This window comes from Pungitius pungitius, chromosome 20 (assembly GCF_949316345.1).
Source record: "Pungitius pungitius chromosome 20, fPunPun2.1, whole genome shotgun sequence".
In the NCBI taxonomy this organism is placed as follows: Eukaryota; Metazoa; Chordata; class Actinopteri; order Perciformes; family Gasterosteidae; genus Pungitius; species Pungitius pungitius.
In genome coordinates, this window is record NC_084919.1 from 4,840,380 (window position 1) to 4,864,105 (window position 23,726).

The window sequence follows — 23,726 nt, forward strand, 5'->3', positions numbered from 1 at the left end:
TTACATGGCATTACCTTTACGATCACCATTAGTAAAGTATTAAAAAGTACTTTTGCTAACTGTTGGCATTTTAAGTTCGAGAATAGGTTGGTCCCTAAAACTGACCTGATCGTTACATTTGAATTCATTACATGTACAACAACATTTCCAGTAATTGGACTAACAATGTAAAATTGATTAATTCCCGAATAAAAGCCAACCCTCTTCTGTTAAACATGAATGAGTGATTACGTTAGCAGATACATTGTTGTAAAGTTGTGCGCTGCAGAAAAATAACATATTTGGGAAACTATAAGAATCTAAAACTTGTTACTTAAAAATTTGCAATAACATTACCATATTAGCAGATAACACTTTCATCACTCACGGATGCTTTTCGGATAGCATGCCAGTTTGATGAAGAAATCTAGGTTTGCTAAGCCTCAAGGTTAATGAATGCCTTATCAAATCTTTTGTCTCGCCTCGCTCTGTTTTTAGCGACGTGCAAAACATCCAGGTCAGCGGGCCACTTATTTTTAGCGACCGGCAGATCATACCCAAACCACCTAATTAGTGATAAAGCTGACGGATTTCAGGTGAGAGAAGCACCACTCAATGTACTCACAAGTTGACGTTGCGTTTTGTGGTGTCTATTTGTATAAATCTATTTGTAGTTCACAATTGTTGTGTTAATAATTTAAGCACATTAATCAGAGTAGAATTTCGAACCTCCAGTGTTGTGTTCAAGTAGCTCTTAAAAAGAAATAAGCAGATGCTAATCTTGTTTTTCTAACATGTCGGACATCTACTTGTATTTAATCAGACTTTGCTGCATTTCATACCGATTGGGATCTTTAATTAGGCTGCTACTCAAATCTTTAATATGTCTGCCTTACCATGCAAATCTTTTACAAAGGGATTTGATCAGAAATATTATGCTGGATTCGACTAAGAATAGGCCACTGAATCGCAGCCCTAATGATGTTACAATATCCAAGACCAAGGTGGTAAGATGAAGGTTACAACCATCAGGGACAATGAATATTAAAGGCAATCTGCTGAGTAGCTGTTCAGACATCTCAATATGGACGGAGGAACAAAGGCCCAATCGATAAACTCTTCAGTTTATAGGCCGTGCTGCTATCTAGGAAAATAACGTATATATATATATAGCACATTTGCATTTTCCGGTTAAATCAGTGTCCTCCTCGATCGTGCAAGAAGGATTTCTGTCAGCAGATCTGCTTGAGGAAGCTGTGGCCGATTTCTTTCTGGATAGAGGATACCTGTGAAGTCACTGGGATGTAATGCTGTTCCACCCGAGCACAGCCACTGCTTGTGCTGCCAGCTCGTTTGAGGTGTCGATGAAGGCTCTCGTCCAAAAAAACTTTTTACATAACTGACTTTGTTCCAAAAGCCGATCTGGTGTTTTTTTTTGCTTGGTGTCCCAGCAGGTTGCTTGTGGCAATGACAAAAAAAAGAAGAAAAAAGGCCTAAAACAGTCACGGGCTTACATAATGTACCAAAAAAATCAATGGTTCTTTAGGGGCTACATGCAAAATATTTAGTTGATTTGTCTTTTAAAGTTCATAGTGAGGGAATATTTCTACTACTACTGGAGGTGGAAGCAGTCTGCGGCCCTTGCTCAGGTTGTCAGGTCTTGCTGTTGCATGGGTAACCGTCAAATGCAGATTAGAACTAAAACCATTTAAGCATGCCCAGCCTCTCTGCCTCATAGGCTCCACACAAAGTGTATTTTCCCATTTAGTTTTCACACTTCACCTGCACGTCCAGTAGGCTCAGGTAAATTACCTGCCTACTGATGTGGGTAAGAAAACACATTCTAGGGCCAATGATTTCACTCAGGTTTATGCAACAAAGCTACGAAAAATATTTACACAGGCTTAGTTCTGTAAGAGCTGCAGTAACACTAAGTAACCCAGTGGTCTCCTGGGTGGAGGTCATGTGTCTTTAGACCGCAACATCAATCCAACTCCCCCAAGCAGTGTCTTTATGTGCAACCTTCCTTTACTCGTGCAATGCACTGCAGCGTGCATTCTTAACTGTTTCAAACTCAACTTCTACCGTAAGACATTGGTGTCAGCCAAAGTAAATGCATTTTTTTTCATTTCCCTGTCTGGCCCAGTAAGTTACTGGGCGAGCGAGGCATGACAGAGGACCTTCACAGCAGAAAGAAAAATCATAATGTACCCAATTCAACTGTCTTAAACTTTCTCATTATTATTTGGGGATAAATGACCTGCTACTTTTTTGTTTTGCGTGAGCTTCGAAGCTCTCCTTCCAATAGCAACTTGTTTCAGCGAGAGGTCTCATAAACAGCACACAGACACAGTCCCAGGAAAGCTGATTAAAATAGTGCAGCAATTAGCAGCTAAAGACTTAGACATTTTTCTCACAGGTTGGTAAACAGCAAACCAGAGTTTAAAGAGGAACATTTGTTAAGAAGCACCTCTTGTGTGCAGGAAATATAAAAATGCACATTAACAATGTCATTTTAAAAATGCTATAATAAATCAATGCTTTTTTTGTAAGCATCGTTGAGCTCCGCCCCCAAGAGGCCCAAATGACAAAAAACAGAACAATGCACTTTTAAGCTTTAAATTACTTAACTTCACTTGAGCTGATGTGTGTACAGATCATACAAAAAGTGAATTTACATAATCAAATACCCTCAAACATTTGCTGTCATCGTTAAACTGAAAAGAAAGATCAAGGGACGAAGGCTATTTAAACAAGGCTAAATGTGAAGCGCTCAGGAGAACTTGCTATTTACCTGGCAAACGTGTTGAAGAGATATGTTTACAATAATACACTGATTGACACCGGTGCAGAGCAGCTGTTTGGTCAAACATGAGAACAATCAATAGGGACTCTTTGTTTTGCTCTGCAAACTGAGTCCCAGAGTGGTCCTGTAAAATTTGGTACAATATTTGACGTGCTAATACTGTTTTGAGTGATCATCAATTCCCACTCCAAGCACATAAGTGGGTAAACAAATATGAATTATGTGTGTGGTATAAACACTTTGGAGAGCCCTCGGGATGTTCCAGTGACACTTTATGCACGTACACGCCGCAGCTCAGCTTCAGTCTCTTCAGTTGCATTTTAGACAGGCCAAGCTTGGACTCTAGTTGTATTTAACAAGGCCTGATAAGTTATCATGAGTGTATTCTATGAATATATTCTGTATTTTCATAACTTCTTTTAATACAAGTAGATACTCATATCTTTACAGTTTTTTCTACTTTTTAACATTGATACCAATGCACAGTTTTGCATGTTTGTTTTTTATGGGTATGACATAAGAATGCCACTCATATTTGACTGATATGTTCTTGTTGATATGTTTCTTTCTAATGATGGTTTACAGACCAGAAACGCCAGTCCGGTATTATAGAGTTTGACAAAACTTGGTGAAAGCCAGTGCATAGTCTGTATTTTGTGCCAGTACAAAGAATGTTGGAATTATAACATTCAAAAGGACATTTCAGACTACATGCAATGGTGTTGTTGTGTGTCTGAAAGATTATGAAAGGTGAGTAATTCAAAGCTATCAAACATAAATCAGCCTTTAATGTGGTATGACCTAGCCTGATTGCTAATTGGAGTGGAAACTCTGGGATTCTTCAGACCTGTTGGGTATTGCGTGAAACCAGGATAAGGGATTAAGCCAGGATATTCAGGTTATGAATATGAATTTACCTCTGACTTGGTTGGACAAAAGCAGGTTGAATTAATCAACCAAGTAACCATGGTGATTTATTCGAGGCTAGAGCTAGCCTAAGATTAATCCTGGAGTCTCATGTGTAAAATCAGCTCCCGCTCTGATGCGAAACAAACGGGTGTTTAATATTCCGTTGTCTTCTTAATGTGTTTTTTATTATTTACTTATATTAACATGCATTACTTGTCACTATACTTGTCACGATTGCAGTTGTTTAGATCAGTGGCCCCCAAACTTTTTTTACCTCAATTTCCAGAGGAACTTTAAATTCCTCTGCTCACTTTTAAAGCAAAGTATAGGCTAAATAATAATACATTTTATTTATATAGTGTTTAACATGGTAGGCTACTCAAAGACACTTTACAGTAAAACCAGCATGATCACATAAACACATAAAACAACCATATTAAAAGCAATTAAAGAGTGTACAACTTTCCTAGTAAGTAGATATTTTAAAATCCTTTTTAGTCACATTTAGTTGGTCCGTGATTGTCTGCCAGGCTTTTTTCTCTGTTTAATTACAGCTGCCGTTTTTATATGCATATTATATGCTTCACCTCCTCATATATTTCCATGATCAGTTGCTGATAAGCGGGGTAAAAAAAATATGCTGCGTGGCGTCTATTTCTATTTCAATAAATCTGTGATCAACAGTCTACTTAAGAAAGCCGTGGACGCGCACTTATCCCAGCTAAGTGCACCTGGATTGACTTAACCTTCTCATCCCGGCTTGGTAAACCTGCAACCGATTTAAGCCGTGACGAGCGGATCACACTAAGTCAAGCTGCGTTTTTTTCATTTATCCTGGATTTCTTTATTCTACTATTGTGCAATACCCCCCAGGGGTGCCCAATAGGTTGATTGCAATTGGAAACTTAGTAGTGCTAATTAGCATCCCTGCTCACTGAGACGCGGACACATCAAAATTCATTCAAAAGCAACTCTGGCTGACTCCAAATCAGTGCAAGTTATCCGTAAAGTGATGGCCAAGATTGTCTGTAATGGTTGTCAAGAGTTTACATTTTATGCTGTTTGTTTTGTTGTTGTTCTGCTTGGTTACCGTTACTACTAGTTATTATAATTATTTAGTAGTCGGGTATAAGACCGCCACTTGACTTGGTTGCTTAAAAAGTAGCTTCCAATTACAAGGTCAACTGACTTGGGTACGATGAGGGCCTACAGCTAAATCTCATGGCTTGTTTTCGATGAGTTTGTTTAGTTGTCACGGTATTTTGGGAATAGTCCTGGAGAGCCAGCAATCTCAAGTCCGCAAAGTGAATCCAAATCAATCAGCGTATCAAATAAATCAGACACCAACAGAGAACACTTATGTCTAACCCTCTGTTTGCCTGATTATCTCTCCTCATGTGGGATGTCATTCCCCTGTCTGTTATTGGTTTGCCATGTGCTTAAGTTGGGTTTCTGTGTCCCCAGTAGTGTCCTCCTCCGAGTCCCGCTCCTTGCCCAGTCTTCCTCCACTGGCACAGCTGGGTCTCATCTCCCGTCATCTCTAGCCGACAGAAGTACTCCAGTCTTCCTGGTCGCAGCTGTCAGTCCAGCGGTTAAACTACCCGGTATCCCGGTCCAGGGAGTTTGTTCGTGTGCTTCCTGTGAGATTCTGGAATTGACCTCCTTTCTTTTTCTATGTTCCTGCCATCCAGGGTCGAGCCCGCGGGTTCTCCTGCTCGCAGAAGACCTCCAGCTCGTTCCTCTGGAGATAAGCGGTGTAGACTCTTCTACTCCTGTGGCGAGTCTCAGGTGTCACACAGTCGAGCCTGTAAGCATGTAAGCAGGCGCACCACGTATGCGGTATAGCACACGGATGGGCCGTCGTCTTCATGTAACCGTTGCCTACCGGATTTTTCTGCCCTCCATAAGTCGGAGCAGGACACCCCCTCTGGGATTTGGTAGAGAGAGAGAGAGAAAAATTTGCTCAGGATTTTTTTACAAACCACATCATAACGTCTGCGAATGAAATTATAATAAGACGGTACCTACTAGGAGCAAACTGGTGCAAAACTAGATATGGTTACTGTGCAAGAGAGATGTCCTGACAAAAGTGTAAATTAGGCTCCAGTCAGAGTTGGTGCAAGGCACATTTTAATATTGTAAAAGCCACAGTCCTGATGAGCTGCATGATTTAGCTAAGCACTGGTATGTTTACAGAGTAACTTAAAATTCTAGTATTTGATAAATGGACTGCAAAGAGTCCAGTTGCACTAGTTTGTGTGGATATCAGAGTGATACAAGTTGAAGCAGACTCTGTCATGTAGAACTAATGGACAGGTGGGGAGTTGCCAAACCCAATCCCAAACCTGCCTCAAAAGAAGAAAAAAAAATCACACAACTCATTAGATCAGCGCTGACAGTACACTCGCACACAACCAAAGACAAAAAAAAACAGAAAGCAGGACTAAGAGGTGAGCCCGTAATCAGAGAACACTTCAGCAGCTTAATCAGCATTGCTTGTCTGATGAGGAAGAACACTTGTGGGTTTTTTGTGAGCAGAAGCCTTCATTAATCATCCTCTAAAGAAACAGCACTTCACCACAACTTGAGTTGGAGGATCCTGTTTTTTTGGGGTGTCGATTCATGCTCTAATTCAATCAGCTTTGGTCAGCTTCAATGTCCAGAAGTTCAATGCTTCAAGTGAACACTAGACTACTGTGCGGGTGGTGGTTTGAGTGTTCCTTTCGTGCTAACCATACCTTATCGGTAAAAAGTATTTTTAATTTGTACTTTACAGAAAGTTGTCTCTGTCTCTCACTGTGAACAGAGATTGAAACAATAGAGCCCACTTAGTGGTAGAGATGATGATACATCTAGTAATGTTGAGTGTTTGAACTGTAGTTTGTGTGTTATTAGATAGTAGCTATTACATAAGCATGTTAGATAAAATAAATACAAATTAGATAGCTTGTTTAGCACCTGTATAGATTATACTCGTAAATCTATACCTCTCATACTGTAAAAAAGAATGTGTAGTTCTAATCTCGAAGATGGTATTTTTTAATTTCCTTTTGGTCTGATTGTTGCTTATATAATGTGTGGTCAGAGCTGCGATACCATCCTTTTACAACTTGGGCTACTTAAAAAGATTTAGATTAGAAAGTGCTCACAATGATAACTGCTGTATCTTTTTTTTAAGTCGTGGGTTCATCATTGTGTTTCAAAGGGCTAGAAATCCCAATGGTTTGCATTTTATACTACATTCAATGTCATTTAGCTGACACTTCATCCAAAGCAACTTTCAATAAAGTGCATAAGTGTATATTGCACCATCTCCGGGTGGTACAGGCCACACTCTTAACATTTCTGCGGAATTTTCTAGTTTCACCTTGTAACTGTATTGCTTATTAGTTCGGTTAGTTATTGAATTCTATATCATTTTTTAACTCAAGTTAGTTGACTCTTAATGACTTTTCATCTCAGAAGGCGCGAGCGTTACAGTAATATTCCTTGATCAGAGGTTCAGAACTCCACACACTTTAGGCTGATTTATTGGTGTTTGTATGAAATTCATTTATGTGTTTTTTTTAAGTGAAAAACAAAAAACAAATTAAATCCTCTATAATATGAAATGGCCTTTAGAGATTAAACCGCACTCTGTCAAATCAAGGTAGAACTTTGGCAGGTTCATCTGTACCCCCACAGTCTGAGGAGCATTAGACTTCCAAGACACGCACGCACAAGATGCAATAATCTGATTCAACCGGGGAGAAGGATATAATTAATATCACAGTGTTATTTAATTAAAACCGTAGCATTGATAAAATAAAGCCACCGATTATTGTCATTTATGAATGATCACACAGCCCAATTTCAATACAGCACGACTTCAAGAGCGATTGTCCTCAAGAATGAACGGGTATTAATTCTGAGTGTTAGTTTTTTCTCCCATCCGTAAAATTATTACATTCAGTTTCCTAAAAAATGCAGAATGCATCAGTAATTTGCTCATTTACATTTCATTATTCAGTTAGTGAGAGAGGCTACAATATTTTAAGAGCTGCTCATAGACCAATTTAAGAATAATAACATGAGGCCTAATATTAAGATTCCTGCGCTATATAGCATAAAACGCAGCCCATATAAACACTCAGAAATTTGTCCCCAAATTTAATATGTGAATTCTTAAAAGGTCATATCTGAGGGGAAGCTCTCTTTCTCAAGCTTGTCTTTATACTTTTGGGTATCTGGACTATGTAACAATCCGCAATTTGGCTCCCATTTTGCCAAGTCACACAGAGACCGTCGAGAACTACCTATGCAAAAGGTGCAAAATATTGTTTTATATAAGAGAAGGTTTTTTACGGGACTGAAGGAGTGTTACAGACACTGTATTTAAAACGGGAAAAAATAAATCTTTTGAAAAACAAACCATGTTTAATATACTATGAAGCCTACGTATTGCCTTGAAAATAAGTTTCCTCTTTAAAACCAAAGTGAAATATATATTTATTCATTGTATATGTGGATGATTATGACTAATTCATAATATCACGACCGGACAATGGTCCTGAACCCAAAACCACGACTCATATGAGTCAAAAAGTTTGCCCACACCTGCTATAGACTTATTCTAGCATGAATATCTAATGGACAACCTAAGTACTGCAAGCTAGACTATTATACAGATGTAAACACAACACAGGGGGTCCCTGGGCCTGTGAGTTTAATATGGCTATGTGACTAAAACTAGACTAAGAAGGATTAAAATGACTAAATGTGACTAAAATTAACATGCAGTTTCATCTAAAAGACTAAGACTAAAATCAAAAATAGCTGCCAAAATTAACACAGGCACGCTATCAGCAAATGTTTAGCAGGGCCTTATTAACTGTCCAAAGCTCTCGCTTGGTCACTAAAGGTGTGGTCAGGGATCCTAAACTGTGGAACTCCCTTCCCTGCAAATTGAGACAGGAAAACTCAGTGTCCTCTTCTAAAGACTCACTTTTAGCAGCTGGCCTATTTATTATGAACTGCTTAATTGTATTTTGTTAAGCACTTTGTAACTTTGTTTTGAAAGGTGCTATATGAATAAAAGTTATTATAATACAAACAAGGGGCAGTATTCCACCTCTTCTACCGGGTCCACTTAATGTAAATGCACAATCATCAGTTCTGGCCAGAGGTTACTTTTGGCACACTGAGATTGCTGACAGTTTGACGAGGGTGGTCACTTTGCTGTTGTCGATGGTGACAGTGTGATCAATAGCAGGGTATTTTTCCGAGCCCCCGCTTGAGGTGATGGGAACGACACTAATTTAAAGACGAGGCAGATATGCATGTGAGACACAACAGCATGCAGGAATGAATGATGAGTTTTGTCTTTGTACATCCGATGCTCATGCCAATAACGATTCTCTTTAATTGCCCTCTGTTTACAACCCCCCTCCCCTCCCCAATTTACAGCGTGATAATACGTTTGCAGCAACTTAGCTTGTCCCTATTATGTAATAAAATCCCATACTTTGTGTGAAGGCAATGTCTCCTTCTATTGATTGCGTGTCCTGTGAGGAAAAGTTATAATAGTAATCATCATTTAAGCAGAAACCTGAAGGCCCCTGAATAAAATACAGCCTTCAGCTCCACTTTTCTGCCCGCAGACAGCACAGGGGACCAGCAAATATTGATCGAGAGAAAATATCCACACATCCGCTTATTGAGCCCATGTGTTTGCTTTTAAATGGTGCAACGCAGATCTGCAATAAGGTTTCCTTCTTCATCATTCAGCTGATGTTTATCTTTTTTTCCCGGAGAGACTTTCAATGAGGTAAAATTTAATTAAAAATCTGATTAAAATTGTGCCTCAACACACCACTGAACATTATAAAAAGGGAGAAGCAGTATATTGACCATAACACTCTCGCTCTGATGTCCTTTGAAAGCGATTTTCCGACTGTTAAGTAGTGAAGCCTTCGAGGAGCCCCTTGTGGCTGAGGTCGGATCATTCAAGTACTCTTGCCCTCTTCATTTAGACTTTTGGTTTCATGAGAGAGGTGTGTGCCGAATTCCGGGTGAAATCCGAGAGCCATCGCTGACCTTGAGTTCAGCCATTACTACTCCCTCACCAGCCCCATATAACCCACATTTACTATAACTGCTTCATATTCATGGCACGGTGCAATCCTCAGCACATAAATAAGGCATTCCTATGAAACACTGCAATAATAACTGACTTTCGTGTTGGCCAAACCTCAACCCATGACCTCTCTTCAGGGCGCAGCGTGTGGTTTTCATGCATAAAGAGGGTTTCTACCACCCAGCTGGGGACTCCTGGAGTTAGCACACAGCCTTATTGTCTGTGCCGTTTGGAGGGTTCTAACAGCTACAACATAGAAGGCATTTTAGGATAAGAAATCAGAACTGGTTTCCTCACGAGTAGTTTCTCATACTTTGGTCTCGGCCCATTGTGTCTGAATCAACAAATTAATATTGTTTTATTCTGAAGAAAATAGTAATTCATGAAAATTAGCTAAATATAGGCCCTTTCTCCCAGAGGCTAATTCCTGTTTTTTTCTTTAAAAAATTCTGTAAAATTATAGAGGGGATATGGGTTGGTTTGATGTTGCAGATCTTCGCTTAGCAGGCAAAAGTAGGAAAAAAATATATAATTTTACTAACTAACATAGAACCCAGTGTTTTTTTAAACATTTAGTCTAAACTGAAGCCAACTCCTTTTCCCCCTCGCTCCCGTGAATAGTGGAAACCAACACTGAAATTTCGGTTAAGTACAGGAGGAGGACCGAGCGAGCATGTTCACGCAGATAATGAACATGCCATTATTCACTATCTCAAAGTTACTGCTGACATCTCATTATATCTATGGGCACCCATCCACACCAACGAGCACACAAAATAACATTTAACGTTATTCACTGTAGAACTTTTCCTACGCCTGAACAGAGCCCAGCCTCTAGTGGCCAAGAGGACTTAATGATGCCAACCTGTCTACACTCTCCTGCATTAAGATACTGATTGAGGTTTTGTTATATCATCTCTAACTTCTGTATTCTCTTAAGACATGTTTTAAAAACTGGTCGTATATAAAACAACTGTGGCTTCATCTTTTTTTTTTTACTTTCAGTTATGAGTCTCATCGTTTTAGATGTAACAAGATATATTTGCTGAAAAAGGCTGTACAAGCATTAGAGGGAGTGTTGCAAGGTGTTACAATGTCACATCAACATGACAAAATGTTTTCACAGAGTGACATTGATTAAAGTAATCTATCCCACATTCCTGACTTTGCAGGGTTTAAAAACTGCACACTCAGGAGTAGTTCATCTGCCTTAGCTCATATTCATGCTCTGGGCCAAAAACAGTGATCATAGACATTTGAATTACTAAAAACTAATTTTAAAATCAGTTTTTTAAAGAAATCCTACTAAAGGTGTTATTAGTAGTATACAACACTGACCTTAACATAAGTAACTAAGCTAACAAGGACCAGTAGAGAGTGAGCAAAATATAAATAAAAGAAGAAATAATAAGTTTAGATGGATGGGGTTGGGTAGATGTTATCTGTCCCTAACCCAAACATTTCTAAAACAGAAACTGTGTTGTGTTTTAGTTTATTTCTGGAATGGATCCACAGCAGAAAGGACAAAAACAGTCTTTACATTTAAATGGTTTAAGATATTAAAGGAGAGCTGGTTTTGTTTAAGCTGTCAATCCCTACTGGCAAACTTATGGTTAACAAGATAATAATTCATCTTTATTTTGTTAGAAATACGATTTACAAATAGTCAATATTTGTGTTTTTGAAATATGGAATATATCTGAGGAGCACATGTTCGAAACCAATTTATGGTTAAATGATTGTCTTTCCACTTACGTATTATGGCCCAAACAGTGCTCACTGGAACATTCAGAAGCTTGTTTTGGTTTCTTTGTATGTATGTATTACTTGGGCTGTTACCAACATCTGGTCAAAATTTCATGTCAATGATATGTAAAATATATATATACTGAGAAAAATGGTGACGTGTTCAATACTTATTTCACCTGCTGTATAATTGGCATGGGCAGTATTCTTCCAAGAAGACCCAACCAAAACTCAGTAAAATTTCCCTTTAGACAGCAATTTTGACAGGGGAAACTAGAGGTAAAACAACTGGACCCAGATCAGCCTGACCTCACAATCAGACAACAAACTGGCATGAAACGGAAGCCGGACATGTAAAGCTTTTGTAGAGAGTGGTACACCCGAAAGGTTTGACTAGCTGCATGCTGTCGTGCTAACACCGTATTTTGCTTCCCATGCTTGCTTTTTAAATCATGGACAGCTGTGGGAGTAAGGACCATGTCGGAAAAAAAAAGAAAAAAATTTCCTTGACCTCTGTGAAAAAATGTCACAGGGTCAAGGTAATTGTTTTCTTTTTAAAGTGTTTAGGAATATATGGTAGGAGCTAATATTTTTGACAATTCAAATCCAGCCACAAAATCCGGTAGAGGGTGTCAGTTGCGGTGGTATGGCTATATCACCCGTGTACTCAGCTAATCTCTTCGCAACAGGTCACCACACGTTTACAACAGACTGTATACAAAAAAGTTGACTTATTTTTGCAACCACAGAATTCGCCCATTGGGGGCCTTTGGATGGAACGCATGTTAAAGGCACTTCTGAATTGGCTTCACTTTCAAGAGCTGGGGTTCACTGCCTCGGCATTATGGGTTGACACATTTAGGGATATTCAGAACTGATATTAACATTAATCTTTCATTTTATTTCTTGAGAACCACAATTCCTTTTCTTATCTAAATTCAATCAGAGTCAATTCATCCAAATTTGTCTCTTATTTTCTAATCAGGTGTTTTGATTTGTGAAATAAGTTTGATCCATATAAGTTACATTGGTAGATGTTCCATAAGGCCCGTACATAGTATGATCTGTGTGCTTGCTGAGCAGCGGAGTGAATGTGGGAGACAAGGGGGAGAAGACACTGAAGAAGGATTCATGAATAATAACTATAGTGGGGCCCGAACGCTGGCTGCAAGACTTTTATTGGTGCAGGATGAATCCATACAGTAAGCCTCATCTGTTGGAAGCCTTTGCTTCCCAAAGCCAGTGTCATTTAATAATTTATAGATGCAAAACCGAGGAAAACATTAATCATAAAATGTGCCACTGTCTATAAGCCTTGCAAATGCTTTGTTTCAACCGAGTGAAAGACGACATGCTGCAACGCGCAGAGCGTACCCTGCTGAGATCTGTCATTCCTCTACAATCCCTGATGCAACACTAATGCCCCACTCCTGGCTTTGTTCAACTTTAGCGGCAGCAGAATAAAGATGTATGTTTTCACTTTGATTGATAAAAATCTGATATAAATCCATGGCTGCTGATAGCTCTGAGCTTTACATGCTTTTTTGGCCTGCCAAAGGCCTTCTTAGTGATGAACGTGATGTTCAGCTCCCACTTGAGGTCCTGGGTGAGTATGGAGCCCAGAAAACGAAAGAAATCCACAGCGGTGACGGGGGAGTCACACAGGGTAATGTGGGAAGGTGGGACTCCATTCTTCCTCAAATCCACAACCATCTCCACGGTCTTCAGAGCGTTGAACTTCAGATGGTCAGATTACCACCTGTAGGCGGACTCATTCCCACCAGAGATCAATCTGATGAGGGTGGTGTCATCCGCAAACTTCAGGAGCTTGACGGACTGATTACTGGAGGTGCAGCTGCTGTGTACATGGAAGAGCAGATGGGAAAGAACGTAGCCTTGGGGGTAACCGATGTTGATGGCCCAAGAGGATGAGACATGTATCCCCAGCTTCACATACTTTGTGCTGTCATTCAGGAAGTCACTGATCAACTTGCAGGTGCAGTCGGACACGTACAGCTGAGAGAGTTTGTCCTGCAGTAGAGACGGGATGATGGTGTTGAAAGCAGAGCTGAAAGGAGTACAGGGATTGGATAGCCCCAAGAAATGACACCCTAACCCTGTACTGCAGCTTCACACCCACACATTCTCTTTCGGGGGACTCGGTCGTACGCCTTCTCCAGGTCAACAAAACACATAGACCACTTAATAGTCCAGTTGAGCATACTCCCAGACCTCCTCCATAATCCTTGCCACAGTAAAGCGCTGGTCCGTTGTTCCACAACTAGGACTAAAACCGCATTGTTCCTATTAAAAACACCAGATGATGATCAATTGACACCCCTCTCTTTACCCGAGTGTCCAAAACATGCAACCTTAAATCAGACGATACAATTATAAAAAAAATCAAACAACATATACCATTTCTTTATTTGGCCTAACCAAAACGGGTGAAGGTTTAGTGCCTTGCTCACCTAGTTGCCTATGTGCCTTAACTATAGGTGTCATGGTCTGGGCTGTGCTCCTCTCACTATTTGACCAGCCCAGCTGGAATTCATTCACCAATCAAGCTCCAGGCTTGACAGTCTCCATCCCTCCACTCATTCCTTGCTAGATCGTCCGTTCACAAACCCGGAACTAATGCTACAGCTAATAAGCTCAGCAATCCTTGCCACCTGGTAATCTTTTGTCTGCCTCAGCTTCAGCCTCAGCCTCAGGTTCAGGTTCTCTGCCCCTTTGCATTCCCTGCAACCTGTTCACAACATTGCATCCTCTGGTTCTTTATAATGAATACTGTTGAACCTTCCATGACAATAGGTATGATGCTCCAAAACATTAAGCAGTAGTTTTTTTTTTTTTATCATGTGCAGTCAATTTTGCATTTAGCTTTTTTAAGTGGGACTAATTTTCACTGTTGGTTAATTATTTCTTTTGATTTAGGGGTTTTATAGAAAAATTGGAGCTGAATACACAGGCACACTTCTCAAACACTGTCACATAAACAGTATATTGCTACATAGTTGCAGCCACCATCAGAGATCCAGACTTTGCTACATTGCCTGAGTAAACATGACCTGCATACCCTTCCGGTAAGGTGAAAGTATGCTCCATCACTGTCATCAAATACTCTTCAAAGCACCATATCATGAAACAGTCCCTGTGTGCCATCACATTTGTATCTATCGAGGTTTCAACTAGTGCAAACACTGCTATCTCTTTCTGCTCTATGATGAATTACTTAGTGACTGACAGTTGCAGTTATTATAGGCAATTATTGCTCTTAGAGTCTGGCAAATGTCAGGATTTTGTGTTAAAGTAAAAAATCGTTGCTGAGCAGATGCTTAGAGGCGGGGTAGAAAGTCTCCTGAAACAAATTTACAGGGATCCAATCCACCTTTATTTATAAAGCACCTTAAAAACAACACTGTCGACTAAAGTGCTGAACACAGTCTCTAAATAAATAAAGACATACAACAAAAGAAGAAAAAATAAAATTAAAACAATAAATAAATAATAAAATAAATGCAACAATATTACAAAACTGAAAAAAGTCAACCCTCAAACTAAGTTAAAACACCAACGAAAATAAATGAGTGTTTAGACAATATTTAAAAACAGGAAGAGACTCAGCCAGTCTGATGTGTAAAGGCAGCTCATTCCAGAGTCTTGGAGCTGCCACGGCAAACGCGCGGTCACCTCTGGTTTTGCGTTTGGTCTTAGGGACAACTAGCAGTGCCTGGTCAGCTGACCGGAGCGATCGACACGGAATGTATGGCACGAGCAGATCAGATAGATATTGAGGAGCCAGGCCATGCCGACCTTTTAAAAACAAATTTTAAAATCAGTGCGAAAGTGCACAGGGAGCCACTGGAGGGATCCGTGAGAATGGGTGAGATATGATCAAATTTTCGAGTTCCAGTTAAAAGACGAGCAGCTGCATTCTGGACTAGTTGTAATCGTGCCATAAGTGATTTACTAAAACCAGAATTCAGTGCTTTGCAATAATCTAAACGAGGGGTAATAAAAGCATGGATTAAAATTTCAAAATCATGACGAGATAAAGCCGGATAAAGGGATGTCCAAAATTCATGTGACATTTACACCTGTTGATTTTGGACAGCATTGTTTGTTGCGGGACCTAAAAAACCAAAAAGCGTAAAAAAAAAATTCCTCGATATTATATTACATCAGGGGCCTCAAACTCCGGCCCACGGGCCACATCCGGCCTGCTGCCAACGGGGGGGGGGGGGTTACGGACGACTTTGCCGTACCGTCATCGTGACCCCCTTGCCAGTCGCTCTGTTTGCCGGCCGGACACGGTTGGCACGGGTGGTCTGCGAGAGGGGGGATGCCGCTTGGATGGTCTGGTCGACATGGCGGGGGAGATAGTCATTTTCAAGCCTGGAGAAATGCCACTGTAGGGGGGTGCAGTAGTTAGCACTGTCACCTCACAGCAAGAGGGTCCTTTGTTCGACTCCCCCTGTCTGCATGAGTTCCCTGCAGGTACTCTGGCTTCTTCCCACTGCCCAAAGACATGCTGTGGGGATTAGGTTGATTGGGAACTCTAAATTGCCCTTAGGTGTGCGGATGTGAGTGTTAATTGTCTGTGATTGGTTGGCAACCAAACCAGGGTGTACCCTGTCTCTCGCACAAAGTTGGCCGGGATTTACTCCAGTACCCAGTTTGAAGATGGATGGACTTTTCAGTATATTTTTCGAAGTCCTTCGCAGATATTTTTGGAAACAATATCCTATCATCAAACCCCTTCACACACTTTCAATCTGTGTGAAAAAAGCGGCATTCATATATTGTGCCCCAAGGATGTTGTTTCCAACTTTTCTTTTGTTTTGCATTTGATAAATAAGGAAAAGGTTTTCTAGTCGACCACTAATATTCAGAATGGTTATTCATATATTTTATTTTCACACACTGCTTAAAAAATAAAAAAACATGTGGTTATGTCAGTCACATGAGGGCTTCTATTTTTTAACCTCCATGGTTGGGTTTTTCACAACCATGTGTCGCTGGAGAGAAGCTGGTGGTTAAAGAGTTCAAATCCTTCATTTGGAAGGCCATTTCCAGCCAAGAACACATAGGTCTTGTCAAAAGGGTAGAGAAAGGGCTACTGGGACATGAAGGTCACCTGCCTAGAGGGCTTTGCCAATTGGGTAGTTGGCGGTGTTGTGTTCAACACTATTGCTGCCAAAACCTCAACAATAGCCAGAACCCTGTAATGTTTATCCACCAGGGCCAGCATTTCAGTATTTGATGTGCACATTCTAGTTAAATTACTGTGATCCAAAGTTGTGAGGGACCAGAAATACAAAATCACTAATGCTAAGAAACGTGCAAGATGGAGGAAACACCTTAAACATTAGCGGAGTATATGTGCTTATTTAGAAAACCATCAAACAGAAGGACTGTGCCATTTACCCACATGCAAAGAAGGGCAATAGGTAATAGAGATTACCCTAAAATAAACAATTTCAGCTGATTTTGAATATTTTTCGTACAAAAAAACTTAGTGAAACTGAGACAACAATTTTCCTAACAGCCAAACATCAAGCAAGTGCAACACAAGACAAAACAGCAAATAAATTACTGATCAGTCAGAGGTCAAAATGCACCCAAAATTATACCAAATAATACACACTTGATGCAATTTTCATTGCTGTTTTTCAATACAGGGGAGATATTGCCCTTTAATTATGTGTCCATCTTTAATGTACCCAACCCACATAGCTTTAGTTTTTTTCCACCTAAAACACACATCTCTAAAATTTATGTAATTCATACTTATGGACTAACCATGTAGTCATATAGTCAGATACGGACAATAAGCCTATACATAGCCGTGTCTAATTAATGCTATATTTTACCATGCCGTTTTCATTAATATCTTGCTGTGGGCTAATATGAATGACATTTGTTAAGTCTTTAAAAAGCTGGGCAGGAACAAGCTGGTAAAAAGGGAACCTAACAGATGTTTTTTTTTGTTACTATCATAGAGAAATATTCCAGTGTCTTATTTGTGGTATCGTTTTGAAAGTATCGGGTATCGTAATATTTTGGCAGGTATAGTATCGAAGTCATCATTTTGGTATTGTGATAACCCTAGTGGCCGGTACTACCCCAGGTGTCTCGGAGTTCACCTCCCAGGTGCTCTGAATTACACGAGCAATCAAGAGCCTGTTTTAAGCCTCTACCAAAAGACAAGGAAAGGGGGACAGTAGAGCGAGCAACCGACGCTGTGCGAACCAGCCGCAGGGTAAGAGGCCTGCGCATATACTTCTGAAAACTGAATACTTCCGATCCCCCAGCAGTAGAAGTAGCAGTTAGCCGTTAAGTAACCATACCACCATGAGTACCACCATGTGAACAATTTGACTTGTTGTCAATGCATTTAACTACCATCTGAGTCTAAACATTCAATTGAATCATCAACATTATGGAGGGGCCCATTTTGTTAACAATTTAATCAGATTCAGACCGGTGAATCAACACACGCACACGGACAAACACACACCTAGAGACAGCTAGCAGACGCTTCACCCATGTCATTGCCTTCTCTGTTTCCAGTTCATCGTCCTACCTGAAAGTACAGCCCTACAGGGGTTTGGGGCACAAACTGGGATTTAGTAACAGTGTAAAGTATAAAGGTACAGAGGCTCTGCTCTTTAGGGTGCTGCCAGAGATGGTCTTGAGCAGCATAGCTTTTGTGGACAAAAGCAGATTTAGCTGTTTGTTACTATGACCAAAGTATCTGCCTATAAGTAATATGCACATATGAATTCTGTATACAGTAAAAATATCTAAGTATATGTGAGATATCTTATTAAAAGGGCTTAGTTTAATAATTGTACCTGCATGTTGACTGACTTGTTTGATCCCGACCACTATCTGGCTGGACCGGACCGGCTACAAAGTTTCCGGTGGAGATTGCTGGGAGAGACACAGAGGCACTCTTGAACTCCAGAAGTATGGTCTCTCTGGTTCGACAGCAATCCCCCATAACCTTTGTTAGCCGCAAACTACTTCCCCATGAGAAGAATTATGCAACGGTTGAAAAGGAGTGCCTAGCAGTTAAAACCTAAATACAACACTACTTAACTAATGGTTCAATTACATGTTTAAATAAATAAGCAATTTGATTAATTCAACTGAAATGTTTTAATGAGAAATAAGAATTTTTTTCCATAACCTTTATTTAACCATTTAATAAAATGATGAATTAGCCCGTCAAAACCTGCTTTGGTTTTGTACAAACTACACCAATTTGTTAGTGTTTTTTGTGGCCTTGTTCACTAAAACCAAACAGACACGCCGTCCCATCACTTGCCTTGTTTAACCTTGCCACGGCTTCCTTTAAAGACATCTCTAACAGTTGACTACAAATGTCTTGTACTCTGCAGATGTAGTGCACAATCTCTGATTTAACATTTCCAACACATACTTCATCTGTCGTTTACCTCCGTGTTAGCCGCATATTATTTATCAAGGACAGCCTCGTCGCTTTCTGTCAGGTGGCACAGAGTGGACCTTTTTCCATGAACAGTAATTCAGGTTTAGGGTTATGATGGGGTGTTAAAGATCTTTCCCCAAATCATGTATTACCGCTGGGCAGAGTCAGCAGAGCTAAGAGTATTCTGGTGTCCGGCCAAGCACAGGTGACAGCTTCATATCCAAAATAGAGGCTTAACTCAGGCACGGATTGGTACAAGCTGTGTCATTTTCAAGAGGCCTCTTTTTCAAATAGCATACCATAAAACACAATTGGACACATCACCATTGAAATTAGTTCCACTGAATGGAATAGCAAAACAGACAAAAACCTATGTGGTTAGTTTTGAAATAAAATAATCTGATTTTCTGGCGTGTATCACTGGTATGTATAACATAACATAAAGAGGGAAAAAAAAGTCATGACCCCTCTACCAGGAAGTTCATCTAGAGTCATGGCATTCCGTGGAAAGGGCGGAATTATATTATGACAACTTGCACAGGCCTGCTTTGAAAAGCCAGTTCGTGACCCTCTTGACCTCCAGGATATCCCCTCTGCTGGGGCTAGCCACGGTGATTCATCAGCATCAAAATAACGCAAAGTGTGACGACTCTGAGGGCCCGGGCTTAGGCGGTGCAGCTGATGAGTGTAACAGATACTCCCCCATTGGAAGTTCCTCCAGATCTCAAAGAGGCCATTAGTGTTGTTTTGAACTCTCAGCCCGAGCATGTTAAATGATACAGGCTTTCAGAGAGAGACGGGCGACCACAGTGAAGGTAGTGACAACATGACATCCTTTCTCCTGGATGGTATGTCCTGCGTCTCCATGGTAGCACAATCTTGACAGATGGTGAAAGGAACAATAGAGCAAGTGATGTGCCGGTACGCCTATTTCGTCTGCCTGAGGCTGTTGCTGGTTCGTGTGAGAAATTCCACAACGCTTTGTGTCTTTCAGTGAACGTTTCACCCAACATTTTGGTCCAAGAATTCCATGGCAACTTGACAACAGAGTTTTTAGCAGGAAAAACGTTTAAAATAAAATATATCAATATCAAGTGGTGGGGAAGGTACTTTAAAGCGGAAAGTGGTGAAGCTACAAGCTACTTATTTAAAATGGTTATATTGGAGGACACTACATTGTTGCTCTAAGTAGCTTGTGCCAGCAGAAACTGAAAACAATGATGCTATTTTACATCAAGGAATGTATGTGTAAGCAATATGAGCAACATGCAGTCATTATTTGGTAGAGTAATATTTGGTTCATATGCTTTTTTGCCTGTGTTACATCTCTACTTCATGGGGGAAACAAGGTTTCTACTTTTCTACTACTTATACACTATGGGCAACTATGGCCCAGATTTAAATGATGCTACAAGCACATTGACTTCAAAACTTCTGAACAAAAAACATGTTTCACATTAGCTAGCGGCTGGGTGCCTTATGGCTTTTAAAGGTTATTATTTTTTAAATATGTATTACATATTAAATACTTTTGTACATATGTTATATAAATTACCAATTCACTTTTTTAAACCCGTAGTAGGAATCCTTTTGACATGAATACACTTTTGGAAATCTGTATAATATCGACAACTTAATGTTAGCTGGGTTTATTTCATTTGTAGACTGCACCTGTGTGTGAAAAGACTGTAGGCTAATAAGGTCCAGCAAAAGCGGGTACCAACAAACCCACAAGGCCAGACCCTCGGTCAGAAGAAGAGTGGAGTGGGGAGACACCTTCCCCAACAGAGCTGAGCCCACCACGTTGTTGTTGGAGGCAACATTACTCACGTTTGTGTTTCAGGCCAGCCGTGTCCCTCTTGAGGTCCTGACAAGCAAACCTGAGACTAACACAGCAATCAGCTACACTGCATATCAGCCCTCTCCTGGTACACTCATGGGGAGATGCTGTACTGCTGTTATATGTGGATTTTGCGTGAAAACAGGCTTATGAAGATTCATCTTGACTGGCCGGTTGGTGGGGAGGATTTACGGTAGCCACCTGGGTTACTCATTGGGGGACGTTTTGTAAGTGTTCTCAATCATTTATTTGGGGATTCTTGTTTTGTCCTGCTGTGACTAGGTAGGAGTTTGTCATTGTTTCTCTTTTGTTTTTAAGTTTGTGGGGGAGTTTGGTCTATTGTTTTGCCCTCGGAGACACTTTAGAAGCGTGGCACAGTACCAGTGAAAAGTTAGGGAAAAAACACTCAATGTACAAACTCATGCATCCATTCACCTTTTGAATGGTGGAGCTTAAAGTTCTTTATATCTGATGACTACAGCTAGCGGAGGACAATAGGCGCTGTAGAAATGCACGGTTCAATTCGCCAAACCATGCAAAATTAATAAACAGCCCAGCAGAGATAACTCGCGCTACATTTTTAATACACCTTCACCCGTGTGGCTGCCACTGCATTTTCTCCAGAGACATCGATTAGTAGGAGATGGAGTGACAGTTGACTCCCTGGGAGAGTGCAGGGTAAAGAAAAAAGAAGCGTGACGTTGCGGCTGTTGTCCACTGAGCACACTCATCGATAGGTCATTAAACAATGACAGCGCCTCAGGCTGTTTAATGAAGTGTTTGCAATGTGATTTGGTTGTTAATGGCAGAGGTATTAAGGAGTATCAGGTCATCTATATGGCTCCTGTATGCTAAATGGCAACCTGTGCCGAAGTCTTATAATGCACAGTTACCAAAACTGAATAGGGAAAGCTACGCAGGGAAGACCTGCTATGATATTATTTAGAGGGACGCAGGAGGTGTTAGATGCTTACCTGTTGGAAATAGAATAAATAAGTGAATCAGTCTTCTGGTGTTATGCTGGTCAAACAAGGCAGGACTCGACTTTCAGCCAAGGTCCACAGAAGGGCGCTGCGAACAGGAATTCTGTGGAATGCGGCATGTTTGAGATAGTGTTACCTTCCAGACGCTAGATCATTTCATTCTTGCAAAATCCCAAACACTCTCTGTGCTCCTTGGTGATTGTATTGGGGGGGGGGCAAAAGAGAGTGAAAGAGAAGCACAGAAAGGTGTTCTTTTGGAGATAAGCAACTGTTTAGCAGAAAGTACACAAATTAATTTCCACGTCTAGGAGCTTTACTGAAAGAAAAAATGATGGCAAATGCTGGCAGGAGTCATTTGGAAGAGTACAGATGGAACTGCTGTTTTTGGCAAGATCACAAACAACAATGACACTATATGGGGAGAAAAACAACAATCTGAAAAACAATGGAGGTGAAGATATAGTAACATCTACAAAGATGGAGCTGAGGTTGAGCTAGTCTAGTGTTAAGTTCCTGGAAAATAGCATCACAAACAACCTCGTCATCTTTGGCCCTGCTGTATTTCTTACTTCAGAAGGTTAAATTGACATGGCATGTTCTACTCTTTTACTGAGAAGCAATATAAAGCCTCATGAATAGAAACATTACAAGCTGCCATGTGTTGTGCACGACTCTACAGCAGATTATTAAAACAGCCCAGAACATCTTTAGTACTCACCGATTGGGCAACGGATATAATGATGACAGAGGTGGCTGTGTAGAGCGCAAAGGAAATTCAAACACATTACCAAACCTCAGCCACTGCCTGTTCACTATGGCAAAAGAAACCAAAGACTCCTCAACTCCCTCCTCACTCCTCTTTCCACCCTTTTGTCCTTTATGCAAACCTGTTAAACAATGACAATACAAATAACCCAGTAAACTTGTGACCTTGTTCCACCAGGCTCAGACTCATCTACTCAACTATTGACAGAGGCCCGTTGTGCCCGTTCTGATTAAATAGAGATGCCTCTCAGATCAAAGTTACAGAGAAGCTAAATCTAATTAAATGCATCAGGAGAGCTTTCATGTGCAACACAGATTTATGGCCGAATTGATTCTCATATACTGTATGTTGTCTAGTAAAAGCTATTAGGATCCATTTACAAGGCAGTATAATATCAACATAAAGGAATCAAAAGATATACAAACGGAGAAAGGAAAAGCAAAGCTGTAAAGCAACTGTGAGGCATTTACCGCAACTTCATCGTGGCCTCCATCGCATGGTACAGGGTTTGGTTGCTTAGTAATGGAGGCGTAACCTCCTAAACACCATGGGTTAAAGGAGATATAAAACCTGGTTTTTGACGCATCATGTGAACAACCGCTTACAGAATCCTAAAACCCTTGATACCGACAATACAGAACATAAAGCTGCATTCAGTAATTGCTTTGCCTATGTAGGTTTAAGAGGATTAAAGTAAATAACCACATTTTTTTTATCAGTAGCAAGTTTGTGGGCAGACAGATTGTCAACAGGCCACTTAGTGTATGATTAACAGGGGTTTTATTTCACAGCAGTGCTTCAAGACGTAAACAGTTTCTTTGGGCTTTTTTTTCTGTAGGAAGAAGCTGACAGCATAATTAACCACTTCCTTTAAGTCCACAAAATCAATCATCACTCATTTTTTGCATCTGGATGACCGTGTGGTGGGCCCCAAAATTAGAAAAATTGAAAAAGTTTAACCAAAATTGGACTTGATATCAGCACTTCCATTTAGTCCATTCGTTGTCACAGTGAGGAAAAAAAAGAAACCCAGCTTGCCTTACTTTTCTCTCTAGCAACTCAAATTGTGCAAAAGTTACACAAAAGCCAATGCTAAGTAAGCAGATTGTGCACGGAAAGCCCG

At 40.4% G+C, this 23,726-nt stretch overlaps 1 long non-coding RNA gene across 1 annotated transcript; it reads right to left on the bottom strand.

Moving 5' to 3' along the window:
- Positions 1 to 1,826: 1,826 nt before the first annotated feature.
- On the bottom strand, positions 1,827 to 22,695 carry LOC119195045 (uncharacterized). Its single transcript, XR_005114193.2, has 3 exons — positions 22,556 to 22,695; positions 21,829 to 21,940; positions 1,827 to 5,621 (listed from the first exon to the last, which is right to left on the bottom strand). It is a non-coding gene; the product is annotated as an uncharacterized LOC119195045 (long non-coding RNA).
- Positions 22,696 to 23,726: the final 1,031 nt, after the last annotated feature.